Genomic DNA, 15184 nt, shown 5'->3' on the forward strand with positions numbered 1-15184 from the left:
GAGCTGGGGTACAGGTCAGAGGTGTGGCGGGGGGTGAGAGGATTCACCAGAGACAGAGTGGGGAGCAGAACAGGCAGATAGACCGAAATACACCACTGAGGGGAGCAAGGGGCACGACAGGAGAGGTCGGCCTTGCCATGTGGGAATCTCCCTGGCCGGCCGGGATCCAACCCATGCTGCAGAGGCTGCGGACAGCTGCACAGCACTGTGCTCAACCCGCTGCGCCACTGGGGAGGCCCCTGACTTAAGGATTTTTTTTTTTTTTTAATTTAGAGTACCAGAGGAGCAGCCTGGATATAGATGAAGAAGTATTTGGAGACTGTTATGCTTGAAAACAAGAGGTCTATTGAAAGAGCACTTTTTAGCAAACGAGGGGTGGGGTGTCAAGGATATTGATTTTTAATGAGAATAGTATCACATTGTTTGAAATGGAATATTGTAGACTGGTGTACAAACGAACACTTGACCACTGGGCTCCTCATATTATTTCCTAATGAAACAATTATATTGTTTAAAATTGAATAAGGGGCCTCTCTGGTGGTGCTTAGGGGTTAAGTCTCAGAACTATGAAGCTATCAGCAGCCACTGCACTTGGATCCTGGCCAGCCAGGGAGCTAACCCACATGGCACAGCAGACCTCTCCTGTCTCACCTGCTGCTCCCCTGAGCAGTGTATTTTCAGTGGATATGCCTGTTCTGCTCCCCATTCTCTTTGGTGAATCCTTTCACTCCCCCCGCCACCTGTGGTCTAAACCTCAGTTCTTGTATGCAAAATAAATTAATCTTTAAAAAAGTAAAATGAAATAAGTATTTTACAAAGAAGGATGTTGACAACCATAGCAAGCATATATAATACTATTTCCCAATTTATCCCAAAAGTTTGAAAAAGCCATCATTGTCCCTGGAAATGATTTAAAATATTCTTCTAATAAAAATTCAATTTTCTACTTGTTTCATACATGTGCATACATGATCACAAATGATAGCCTTCACAGTATTGAGCAAAAATTAATTTTACCAACTATACAAGATGTTCTTGGTATGCTGACCAAAGTAATTCAGCTGAAATAAGTTTTTCTCTTCTACTGAGCAAAGATACTGTTTGAGGAATAATCTATGAGCTGGCAAAAGGTGTCAAAAATTAGCTGTGAAATGAACTGTAGTCAAAATGAATTTTCATTACAAGTGGATGAAGCTTCCTTTGGATAATGAGGCTTTACTGCCTGCATTTGAAAGGTTCATGTGGAATGAAAAACCCTCTGAGGAAATGTTATTTTAAAAATTACTTATAATGTACGAAGGGTTTATCCATATTTAAAACCCCTAAAAATGATTTTATGGAAAAAGATATTCTCTCTTTTGAGGTCACTGCTTCTGCTACAGATGGGAATGCCAGCTATGGTTTGTTGGCAGTGTAGGTTTACAGCTAACTTTAAAAATTGCACCAGGCATTTTAGCAGTTTTTTGCATTATTACATGTAGTCCACAAGGATTTTTATGAAAAGTTTCACAAGTCAATGGATGTTGTTAACAGTGCTAGTGAGAGATTAATAATAAATCTTAGAGCAATTGATTATTTCATGCAGATTACACTCCAAATAAGAGTTTGACTATCTCATCTTAGAGAAGAAAAGATGGCTCTCAAAGAATTCAGAAGAAAACTGATTCACTGTACTATTTAATTCTGTGGTGGGGGAATTGTGAATACTTGGTGGAGGGTATGGTGTGGTAATATACATCTGAAGAAGTGTGATCCCATACCTCTGAATCATATACAGCATTATAAGGCTCAATGAAATGTTACTTCAGTAGAGAATTTTTTAATTCTCCCAACAGAAAAATAAGCATCCAAATTGAGATATTGTGAATGAATATGATGTGTATTTCATACTTGGGTGACAAGGGATTTTAGAGAATATTTATCTTTTTAAAAATGGGTTTTAGATTTGAAATAATGGGCATAATTTAGCAACAATTGTTTGGAATTTTATTAATATTAATTTTGCTAGTCTGACCTATGTCTTTAGATCTATAATCTACTGTACACTTTGTATGTGATATGCCGTATTGGCCATGTTTCATAAACCACATTTGTATGTGATATTTAACAGCCTGCCCTTTTAAGTGAAAAAAGAACTTGACATGAGCAAATTCTTAGTGGGTTGTTCCTTGATTCCTCCCCTTCCACAAATTTGTTTAGAGATAGCCAATACAGAAAATTCTTTCAATGTGTGAACGAGGATTGAAACTCAATTCCTAACCAGTACACAATTTCAGGGCTCACTTTAAATTAAATTTTAGGCTATCATTAGCAGTGCATAGCAATTCTCAGATTTCTTTTATAGTCTCTTGTTTTGATGACCTTTTCGTACTTCAGCCCTTTGCTTAATTTTATTCAGAGTTAGAAAATATGGTAATTTGAACAATTTCTTGGTAATTCTGCAAATGAAAAGAAATTTTGAAAAAGGCAGATTTTAAAAAATATATCAATTTGATTCTAAAGTTGGTATTAACATATTTTAATGCAGAGGAAAGAGCAAGATGCATCTTAAGGTTATAAGGGTTTCATCAAATTGACCTACATGAGCTCACAGAAGTTACATGTTTCCTAAGGCCAAGGAACTGTTTCATGACCTTGAAGGGTATATTAGTATTTCTATTTAAGTCATTACATTTTCAAACATTGGAACTGCTCAGATTTGGTTCACTGCACAAACCAATCACTTAGAATGTTAAAGAGCATGACTTTGGTCTCCTGGAGACAGCTCTTCTGTAATTGAGCTCTCGTTTGCATGGCCTGTCTACCTTCCCTGTTAATTTTTTTCTTGGTGTTTTTTTTTTCCCCTTGTCAGCCTACATTATGAATGCAACTGATAGAACAAACACCAACACCTAACATTGGAAATTCTCTCTCCAGAACTCATTTGAAACACATGCTTGGGTTCTCAAATGGCAAGTTTTCTAAAATGTCAGAGCATTTTAAAGTTGAAAATGATTGTTGGATGCATATTATAATCACATGAGCAGCACAGGAATACTAATGCTTCAGCCCCACCTACAAAAATTCTGATTTAACTTGTCTGGGGGAGATTGGGAGCATCTATATTTTAAAAATCTTTCCAAGTAATTTTAATCTCCAGCCAAGTTGGGAACCACTGGTCAAATCTCTCTATCAGATGAAAAAAGAAATTCAGAATGGAGTTGACATATCAAATGTCATATAAGGAAGACACTAACAAAGTTGAGACTAAAAATCAGGTTTCCTAACACTAAGTATAGAGTCCTTGCATTGTGTTAAAACCACTTTTTGAGACATGTCCTTCCACAAAAACTTTAGACTTAGGTTGATACGTTCTCCAATTGTGGAGTTACACACAGCTAGAACCCCCTCTCTGAGGAATCAATTTTATCTGATACATACGTTGAAAGACAGTTACATTTACAAAGACAGTTACATGCTACCTATAAAAAGATGAAGGGATTGTGTTTTGTGCTGAATTGGAAAGTGTTAACTATGGTGATATTCAAATAGCCTCCACCCTTGAAGAGATTTTGCAGAAAAGCAGTATAATTTGACACAAAATTTGATCCTTTTGGAACATGGCAAAAATATCTTGTTAAGAATTTACACCAAAACAATTTTCAGTTGTATTATTCACAGCACATCATTACTGTTGATTGTTCAAATAAAACAGTGTCACAATTGCAATGAATCATCTGCTTATATAGTGACAGAACTTACAACTGAAACAGAAAGATATAAAAAAGAGATGTTTTAAGCATTGACAATTAACTTTTGTTTATAGTATCCTTTTAATATAGATGTTGATCTTTTAGCAACCAGAGCTCAGATGGACAATCTCAATAATGGTTATTCAAAATTAGTTTTTTTTTTTTTAATTTTGTTTTCTTGTTTGTGTTGATATTATTGTAAGTACTAAGGTTGACAGTATTTTGTATGTTTTATATTTTCTTTAATGATGTTTTGGCCAAAGAAGGGCACATTTACTCTGAGTGCATATGTCTAATGAAGCACTAGACATGAAATTATTGCACCTTGACAAATCCTTCTGTTTTCTTTCAGATAAAATATTTCACTTGCAGCTGCTCTTCCCTGATCATGCTGAAAACAATGAGTTAGCTCAACTCTCATGAAATTGGCAAATATTTAGTTTTGCTGAACCATAAAACTATGCTCACCGTCAATGTTTGGTCCATTATTATGGATTTCTAAAATATGGCAAACATGTGGATATAGAAAAAGAGTAAGTTGAAAAGAAAAATAAATCTTAAATGACTTCATATCTAAGCAATGAAACTTTATAAATACTTAAAAGGAGAAGGACATAAGGAAGTAAGGGTGAAAAATCCCAGAAAATTGAAAACAATGATTAAATGATATGTAAATGACTATGCAGATATTTCTAAAGCTTGTAATTATTTTTTTAAGTGGGACTACTAGAAAGGATTTATTAAAAGTTCAGTCGAATACTATGAGCTTGAATATCATACACATAACACTTAATAGTGAGGAATTGAAAATTAATGAGAAATTAAATATCATGAGACTTTAAAAAGATTTCTTTTTAGGAGATGCTAGAGGACAGAAAGGAAAGAGATGCTTTTATTTAAAGACAGAGTTTGAAATTACTAATCTAGGATGCTGGAAGAAGACTTCATAAATAAAAGAATTAAGACTTGTCATTAAAAAAACAAAAATTAGCAACAGTCATTTGTTATGGATTATTTGATTCAAAATAATAGCATGAGAAAAATGTATACATTCAAAGTGAAGGAAAAGATTTCACTTTTTGGAAAATGGACTGAGTATCTTGTCATCAAGAACTCCACGATGAGTTTACTTGTTTGAAGAGGTTTAAAATTCACCTCATCCAACCAACCCATGTTTGAAGTGGATGCTACTTAAACAGCACATTCTTTCATGTGCATTAAATAAATTATCTTGACATGTTTAATTTTTCTGATTAGAGTAAATATAGACAAAATTATTTGAAAGTGTAACTGTCTTTTCTGCCCTTTCTTTTACCAAAATCTTCAGATTCTCTTGTCTCTTGAATTTGATGTATTTAGTAGAACAGTCTATTGTTAATAATCCCTTCCTTCTAGATGTTAATTCCTCAAAGGCCAAAGTCAGGTTATATTTCCTTCTGTAGTGCTAAGCATTTAACATGAGGTAGGTTCTCAATAAACACTTGTTTAATGAGTAAAGATTATTGTTGGATAACAAATGAATAAATTATCATTATTATTGCTTTTTCCCCCAAGATCATGTACACAGACTGTAATTGTATATTTCATTGCTATTCTTTCATTTATGTACTTCCTCCATTTTCAAAACAGACTCAAGAACTAGTCAACACAAAATGATTAGTATGTATAATTTCAGGACTGTTTTCTATAGCCTCAGACTGGAGGAGAGAAGAGACATAATCACCTACGTATACAATTTAAAATCTAGTTGAGGCCTTCTCTCATTATCTTCTCCATTATCCCTTTTTAAGACAATCTTAAACTTACCCTCTTCACTATAGCAGAGAAAGGAGCTATACCAAGTGAGGTAAAAGGTGACAATACTAAGAACTTGGTTTACCAGACAAGAGCAGACTACACTATACATAGTGGTTCAAATCATACTTGCCACATATTTCACATGAAACTCTTTTTTTGGTAATCTCTATGCTTGCTTGGGCAATGCCATTAATTCTTAAAGTTTCAATTAATGCTTTATTGTTGTTGATGCCTAATTCTTTGCCATTAGTCTTAATTTCTCTGCTGGATTTTGGTCTGATGTATTCATGTGTATTTGTATCTGTGGAGAAATCATGGGCCATGGGCATTTGAACTTTGCTGGTTGGGTGAGAGGTAATGCTGGTAAAGTAAAACTCCTTTTAGTCTTTTCACTGTGGTTGTTCTCAGATTTTGTGCTCCACTGGGTTGGTATAGACTCTCTTGGTTGGACTCTGAAACTCTCATAGGGACTTTTCATCCTTGGTTGGTTGTTAAAGCAGTATTTCTGTTGAGGCACACAGGCTAGAATTTCCTATTCTATCATTGTGCTGATGTCATGCTCTCTTATTTATCACAACCTCAAAACCTTTGCATTTAACACATAAGAAAAACAGAAAACTATTTCTTGCTCTCAGAAAACCCTGGAATATTTAAAAGGTCTTTTCTTTGGCTCTTTCCTTTTCCTTATTTTCTTTCCCTATTTTGTCTCATGCCAGAAATCTCCTATTTATTATTCAAAAACCTGATTCCTTATCCACCATTTCACAATATTATTAATGATATATTTACTATTATTATAGCCCTGTGGTCCTTAATATTTAAAAAAAAACATATCATGGAACATACCTTAACATCATAAAGGCCATCTATGACAAGCCAACAGCCAGTATCATTCTCAATGGTGAAAAGCTGAAAGCAATTCCATTAAGATCTGGAACAAGACAAGGATGTCCACTCTCACCACTGCTTTTCAATATAATACTGGAAGTCCTAGCCAGGGCAATAAGACAAGAGAAAGACATCCAAGGAATCCAAATAGGAAAAGAAGAAGTCAAACTATCACTATTTGCAGACGATATGATATTATACATAGAGAACCCCAAAAACTCCACAGAAAAGCTAATTCAACTCATCAATCAGTTCAGTAAAGTGGCAGGATACAAAATCAACACGCAAAAGTCAGTAGCCTTCCTATACACAAACAATAAATCTGAAGAAGAAGAAATCAAAAAAACCATCCCTTTCGTTATTGAAACAAAAAAAAATCAAATATTTGGGAATAAATCTAACAAAAGAGGTAAAGGACCTATACAAAGAAAACTATAAAACACTGTTAAAAGAAATAGAAGAAGACACAAAGAAATGGAGAGATATCCCCTGCTCATGGATTGGAAGAATAAACATTATTAAAATGGCCATCCTTCCAAAAGCAATATACAGATTCAATGCTATTCCAATCAAAATTTCAATGTCATTCTTCAAAGAAATAGAACAATTATTGATGAAATTCATATGGAATCACAAAAAACCCCGAATAGCCAAAGCTCTCCTGAAAAAAAAAGAAGGGAATGGAGGCATCACACTCCCAGACTTCAAACTATACTACAAAGCCATAATCATCAAAACTGCATGGTATTGGAACAAGAACAGACATACAGACCAATGGAATCGAATAGAAAATCCAGAAATAAACCCACAGATTTATGGTCAACTAATCTTTGACAAAGGAGCAAAGACTATGCATTGGAGCAAAGAAAGTTTGTTCAATAAATGGTGCTGGGAAAACTGGGTCGCTACATGCAAAAGAATGAAGCTTGACCACTACCTCACACCATACACAAAAATCAACTCAAAATGGATTAAAGAATTAGACATAAGACCTGAAACCATAAAATATATAGAAGGAAATATAGGTGAAACACTACGTGATTTGCACATCAAAGACATCTTTACAGACACATCACCCAAAGCAGTGATAGTGAAGGCGAAGATAAACAGCTGGGACTACATCAAATTAAAGAGCTTCTGCACAGCAAAAGAGACAATAACAAAAACAAAGAGAAACCCCACCAACTGGGAGAACATTTTTGCACCCAACACTAATGATAAAGGACTGATCACAAAAATCTGCAAAGAGCTGATGAGACTCAACAACAACAAAGAAAATAATCCAGTCAAAAATGGGCAGAAGAGCTAAAAAGAAACTTCTCTGAAGAGGAATTGCATATGGCCAACAGGCATATGAAAAAATGTTCAACATCACTTGTAATCAGGGAAATGCAAATCAAAACTACCATGAGATACCATCTCACACCAGTGAGAATGGCACATATTAAAAAAACTAGCAACAACAAATGTTGGCGAGGGTGTGGAGAAAAAGGAACTCTTCTGCACTGTTGGTGGGAGTGCAAACTGGTCCAACCACTGTGGAAAGCTGTGTGGAGATTTCTGGACCTACTAAACATAGAGCTTCCATAGGATCCAGCAATTCCACTCCTAGGTATTTACCCAAAGGACACAGAAACATCAATTCCAAAGAGCACCTGCACCCCTATGTTTATAGCAGCACTGTTTACAATAGCTAAGCTTTGGAAACAACCCAAATGCCCAAAAGTAGATGACTGGATCAAGAAGATGTGGTACATATATACCATGGAATATTACTCAGAATTCAAAAAAGATAAACACATGCAATTTGCAGCAACATGGATGGCGCTGGAAGGGATCATGCTCAGCGAAATAAGCCAAAAAGAAAAAGAAAAATACCGGATGGTCTCACTCATAGCAGGAATCTAGAAAACTTAAATAAGGGACCAGGAAAATGAATAACTATAAGAAAGTGAAAATCAAAATCAACAAAAAACTATGAACCAGAGACACTTTTAGGGGGGCAGGGGCGGGAGGGGAGGGATTGGGGTCAGAATGGGGGGGCTGCAATTGTATGGGGAATATAACAATAAAATTTATAAAAAAAAAAAAACATATCACATGAATTAACATTTTAATTGTCATGGCACTTTGAGATGGGCAAGCCAAGTTTTATATACTTGCATATAAGTTTCATGAGGGCAGGGACTTTGTTTTTCTGTTGTTCTCTGAATTTCTGGTGTCATAACATGTAGCAGATCTCAATGAACCTTCCTTTAATGAATGAAGAAAATAGCAGATTAAAAAGTTTAGTGATTGTTCAGGTATATTCAGCTAATTAATCAAAAGATGCAGTTGCATTCTGTTCCTTTGTGTCTTAATTTAGTGTGACTCAGAAGTATTAATTGTAGTGAAAACACCCCCATGAATTAATGCCTACCCATTACTTGACATGTTAAAATTTCTTAATGTGTTGGGCCTCCCCTGGTGGCACAGGGAGTTGAATGCAGAGCAGTGAAGCTGTCTGCAGCCTCTGCAGCACGGGTTCAATTCCTGCCGGCCAGGGAAACACCCACATGTTGTGGCAGACCTCTCCTGTCTCCCGGCTGCTCCCCTCAGCAGTGTATTTTAGTCAATCTGCCCGTTCTCTTCCCCACTCTGTCTCTGGTGAATCCTCTCACTCTCCCACACATCTGGCCTGTACCCTGGTTCTTGTATGCATAAATAAATAAATCTTTAAAAAAAATTCTTAATGTGTTAGTTGAGCTAATGTGTCTTTTCTTTCCTGATTCAGGACTTGTTATTCTTCAGGTGACTGATACCTTATATAAAATGGTACATTTGCCAGTCATTCTGAGACCAAGATCAAAGTTTTTCTATAAGAGGTGATGGGATCTATTCTTTATTCTTATGTCTCTTCCCAGAAATAATGAGAAAAAAAGGAAAATGATAAAGATATTTTTGAATGTTACATATATTATGTTAGGCAACATCTAGTTGTGATTAAATTCCTGAGTGAAATCACAATTTAGGCAAAGATACTTTGAAATAATTACTGTTAGTTTTAAGTAAATGAAATTAGAATTTCAAAGGGAAAGTGACATAATGAACATATTCAAATAGGGTGGGTAAAAAATTTGTCAAAAAACATTTCTCTACTCTGGTCGTTTGCCATAAAATAGTGCTAACACTTATACACACACACACACACACACACACACACACACAAACTCATTTATAGGGGAATGCATCCATGGGACTGTGTAATGACATGCCTGTAATGACATGCCTTCTAGCTTCTAGCTTTTAGCATACTAGCTTCTAGCTTCTAGCATACTGATTTTAGCCTGCCTGATTTTAGCCTGTCCCTTTGAGTGCTCAGTGAGGATTGGATCACTCTACATATTTAATCATATTCTTTGGGTAGACACCTATCCATTAGTCCATAAAATCAATTCAACAAACAAACCATTTTTACTATGACCATGAGCTTTGCATATTTTCTAAGTTGATCTTAGTTGCTTCTGCTAGTACTTTGGTAGAAAAGCTGGCTTTTTATTAAACTGTGAGGCTCTTGTAACTTTTATTATCAAGCATTTATGTAGTATTTTATGGCCTGTAAGTTATTTTATAGCCCTTATACAGGTTTTTTTCTACCCTTAGGGTGGTAACCACTATATTGTCAATCTCATTCTCACAAACTTCAGGAGGCTATGGAGAGAAAGTGAATAGTAGAGGATCAGATAATAAGGTAATAGTCAAAGAGATATAAGAGATCATGATCTTTGCATTGTAAGTTTATTTCCTAGTTCATACTGATTCTTTTCTGGCCTTTTGCTGATTTCTGAGGCTCAAAAAAGGATGGACTTGTTAAAGGATAGAGCATAACATGTATAATAAAGCAGCAATGATAGAATAATTTATTGTGAACTATTGTCATTGAACTTTCAAAAACAAGTAGATAATGTAGAAAAATTATTATATATATACATACACTGAAACTACTTATATACTCTTAAATTTAAGAGACCAAAATTCAAAAAACAAACAAAAACAACAACAACAAAAAAAACCCAAAAACCATTAGATTGGCATCATGGTCAGATACTTATTCATTTTGGAAAAAGAAGTTGGAAATTAGAGTAAGATTAGATGATCCCAAATTACATAATTAGGATAAAGAAATGATGAAAGTAGACAAATTCTGTAAAAAAATGGTGAAAGTTTAAAGATATGAATTTAGTATTTGTCAAATAGTGGTATTAATCTAGAAACTATAAAGTTGTCTGGAAATAAGAATATAAGGGGACTTTTGGAAACTTTCATTTTAGTTGATGCCTTAAAGTATAGTCTGGTTAAAATCATAGTCTCTTAAATTTTTTCATGGTTCAGATGCTTTTTAAAGGCATTTGCTCATAAAAGAAAGTGCTCACTTTTATTATCAGTTTGCTGTTAAGTTGGAAGGCTTGTATTTGCATGAAATTCTTTAACAGGAAAATGTTAATAGGAACCAGAATGTAAATAAGAGGAGGAAGCAGCTCCAGATATTTTTCTGTGGTTTTCTTGATAGGAAAATCTTATGTACATATTCAGTGGATGAGCCTCACTTGCTCCTAGGCTCAATATTCAACTAACTAATGTCATTCAAGCATTATATGCCTTTGCATTGGCATTTGATCGAATTTCAAATCCTCTATTTGAATGAATAGCACCTTGAGAAGAATTCATTTTTGTATTTCATTTAGTCTAGGCTGTCTCTACATTTAATCTCCATTCACTTTAAATAAGTTTTTTAATATTCTCTTGGAACAAGGAAAAACCTCTCTGATTGTGGCAAATCTATTCCCTTTTTTTACCTCTTACTTTATATATGTTTGTATATATGTCTGTTTGTGTGGGTGTGTTTGGGGGCAATTAATCAATATGTGCACAAAAATTGATTTCAAAAAGTGCTCTATTACCAAAATTATTTTGAAACCTGAATAAAAAAGTGCATTAACTTTATTCATATTCAAGTCATGTTAATATATTAATAGATTTGTAAGATATTGGTGTCTTTGTTGTTTCTTTTCATTTTCCTTATATCGCTATATTTTCCAAATTTCCAAAAATACGTCGGGGTAATAAGAACTAAAATTCATCAAACATTATCATTGAACTTTACAAGCATTTTCATATTTAACCTTTTCAACATCTATTAATTGCTATTATTAGTCTCAATTTATAGATGAAGAAAATGAGATTTAGAGAAAACTCAAGTTCAGGTCTAAGGTGAGATAGAAAGTATTTAGGAGTGATGCAAACTTTTGACAAAGTTGAGAGGTCTTGATTCTTATGCTGTATTGATTAAAAATCATTTTCTGAAGGGGAAAAATTAAGGATATGTTTTTAAAATGTATAATCATTTGGTGAATAAAATTATCCACAGAAGATGACTTTAATACATTCTTTCTGTTTCTTCTATCACTCTCCCTTAATACAACCTTGGGACATTTTTTATTTTCCAACTATGCTGACAGCAAAAGTCCTCATTTCCAATGAGCTGTTTAATGGTTGTCCCTCTCTCTATCAAGCAATGGAATAAAATCCTTCTGCTATTGAAGCTGGTAGATTGGCAATTGCTTCCATAAACAGTGTTTGGTGGAAATGGCACTACATGATTTCTGAGACTAAATTTTGCACAAGAAAAATCATTCCGACTCTTGTTAAAATGCTAAAGAATATATTATTCAATAACACTGCAATTGGGGGTAGAGACATAACTCAGCGATTAAAACATTAAACACTAGTGGGTTGTTATAAGAGCAAAATGTGAGAAAGTCAATAGAAGGAAAATTACTAAGACATATAAAGGAAAACTCTTTGGCCTAACAGAATTCCTACTAAAGGCAAACTGAGGACTTTGATATCAAGGGTGGAGGGATGCTTATAAAAGTAACCGAGCAGGATTCTTTTGAAAAATGGGACTTGGCAGGGCAAAGACAGAATGGGGCCCAAGGTGGAGACCTAAATGAGATTGGGCTCAGAGAAATCTGACTAAAATTTGGTCAAAGAAGGAGTGTTTGTCAGTTTGGAAAGGGCATGAAACATCATTGCATCACTCAAACTTGTAACCCACTATGCTCTAAGGAAGTAGCATATTGTTTAAGCAGACAGAAACTGCAATAAAAAATTAAAAAAAAAATCGGGCATTTGTCCTGCTAACCAGGCAGTGGGGGTTCTCTCAATTCATTATTAAAAATAACTTACACTTTCTCTCTTTATCTTATTTTCATGATTTTTTCTTTATGTTGAGAGAATTCAAAAATAATGTTTACAATCCTTAGTTATTTAGTAATTGCTGACAAAATGGCAGTTATTACTCTTTCAAAAGTAGAGTTATAGTCTTGTAGGAGGGAATAACTAAATAATAGTCAAGGGATTAATAGTAAAGCTGTCAACTTTGATTGACTTTCAAGAAACCCAAATTCTCTATCTTCACACTCCCATCCATTTCTGTTTCATTTGGATGTGACTTAAAACACTTTAACTGAAAAAAAAAAATTAAACTCCAGAATAAGGGAAATTTTGTAAAACTTTCACCATTAAACATAACCTGCAGATATTTTGTTTTTATTTCTTTGGGATGTTCTCTCATTTTCTAAAAATCTTATATTAATAAGTATGTAATGTAGATGGCTTAAAAAACTATATATTTTTTGTCATACCAGTCCTTCCAAATGTATAGGTATGACTAATGCTATGAAATGATAACATTCCTAAAATATACCAGCTACTGAGAGGAAAATTCATTTACCCATGAAAATGAAGGCAAATTTCTTGAACACTTATGTGCCATGAACCATCCCAAATCTTTTACTTGTCAACTAATTATTTTTTTAATTAAAGATTTATTTATTTATGCATGCAAAAACCAAGGTATAGGCCAGAGGTGCAGGGGGTGAGAGGATTCACCAAAGATGGTGAGGAACAGAACAGGCAGATTGACTGAAATACACTGTGGAGGGGAGCAGCGGGCGAGACAGGAGAGGTCTGCTGTGTCATGTGGGTCAGCTCCCTAGCCAGGGATCATACTGGAACTAGTGCTGAGATTTAACCCCTTAGCACCACCAGGGAGGCCCCCCAACTCACTAATCTTTATGACAATTCCATTGGGTAAATACAGCTATGTTCCCTATCTTACAAATGGGGAAACTTAGGCACAGAGACATAAGATATCTCTTCTGAGTTATACAACCAATATTCAGCTCTGAGTTTTGCGTTCAGGCTTTATCATTTCACAATCATTCTTAATCACGATGCTGTAGAAATGTGTTGCTTTGTTGAGGAGAATTAACTTTGCATCTTATATTTTACAATAAACTACTTGATTTTGGTATGTTATTACCATAAATACTTTCTGCTTTCAACAAAAGAATAAAATATTTTGAAAAAGCCACACAGATAAGGTTTAAACAGAACCTTTTTGATTCATTGTACTGCAGATAATATATTACACAAAAATGCTTCTGCTAAAGGATTTAAAATAGGAATTTGATAAAACTTTAACAAAGTTTTGTCATCAGGCTCTTTGCTTTAAAAAACCCCACTCATCAAGAGATAGTATAGATTTTGTTCCTTTATTTAAGTGGACTGAATTCCTTATAAAGAGAATTTTAAGGTGCTTTTTTCCCTATGTTGTCAACATCTATAATTCCATTTCTTTATTAAAGGTGATTTGACACCATGAGCAAAATTTGCAGTGGGTAGAACATTGGGACATATGGATGGATACATTTTTCAAATGAGAGCACATTGCTGAATGTAAGTCAGTTTGTGTAGAAAATTTACTACTTCTTGAGAAGTGATAAAATTTTTATGGAATAAGAATGCAATTTTTGTATGGAAAAATTTTTTTTCCTTAAGGAATTCTGAAAGTAAATTAAGTGAAAAAATATTAAGATAAATTGTCCAGTTTATTTTATATAAAACTTCCAAGTTTCCTTTTATTATTACAGTACTTGGGTATGTTAAAAATGAAAATTGTCACAAATTTGAGATTTATCAATTTCTTACTATATATTTAAGCACTCTTTAAGTCATGAATTTTGCACAGGGTCACCATTTTATACAAAATTTAACTGATGCACAGAGAGATTAAGAAATTTGCACAGAAATCATCTCAGATAAGTTTTGTCTGGTCCTTTATCTGCTTTACTATGCTATTTGGACTTTACAGTAATCAAGAATTTTCTGTTTCTGATATATTTTCAATTTTCCATACATTTCCCACTTACTGATCATTGTTTTGTCAAGGCTAGGGCTCAATGTTGTCTAATTTTTGTAGTATATATAAAACACAGCTACCTGTGATTTTTTTTGTCTATTGTTTCTCAAGAATATCTTGTGTTGGAAATTTTAACTTTCTCCCACAGAGATGTAATTTGTTTTAATTAGGTCATCTAAATGTCAATTATTTATGTTGACTACAGCAATTCCTAATTTTGGGATTTCACAGGCCTTCACTCTTGCCTGGCACTCTGGGAATCTTTTCTGTTTTGCATAATCTTAATTATATTACTTTGTTGAAGAGATGCAAGAAAAATGACATTCTTCTAGAGTGACTTCTCAATTAAATCAAAGAGATCTGATAAGATTAAAGAAAATGCTGGCAAAGCAGTGAGTGGTAAGAAAGGGAGACTATCCATGTTAAATGAGTTACCAGGAATAAAATACAGAATTATATCAGGACACTGTTCACTTAGCATAATTAGTAGTTTTGGTTACTAACATGCTAAATGATTTATTAG

The sequence above is a fragment of the Talpa occidentalis genome, unplaced genomic scaffold (assembly GCF_014898055.3).
Source record: "Talpa occidentalis isolate TD23 unplaced genomic scaffold, MPIMG_talOcc4v2.1 talOcc4.2, whole genome shotgun sequence".
NCBI lineage: Eukaryota > Metazoa > Chordata > Mammalia > Eulipotyphla > Talpidae > Talpa > Talpa occidentalis.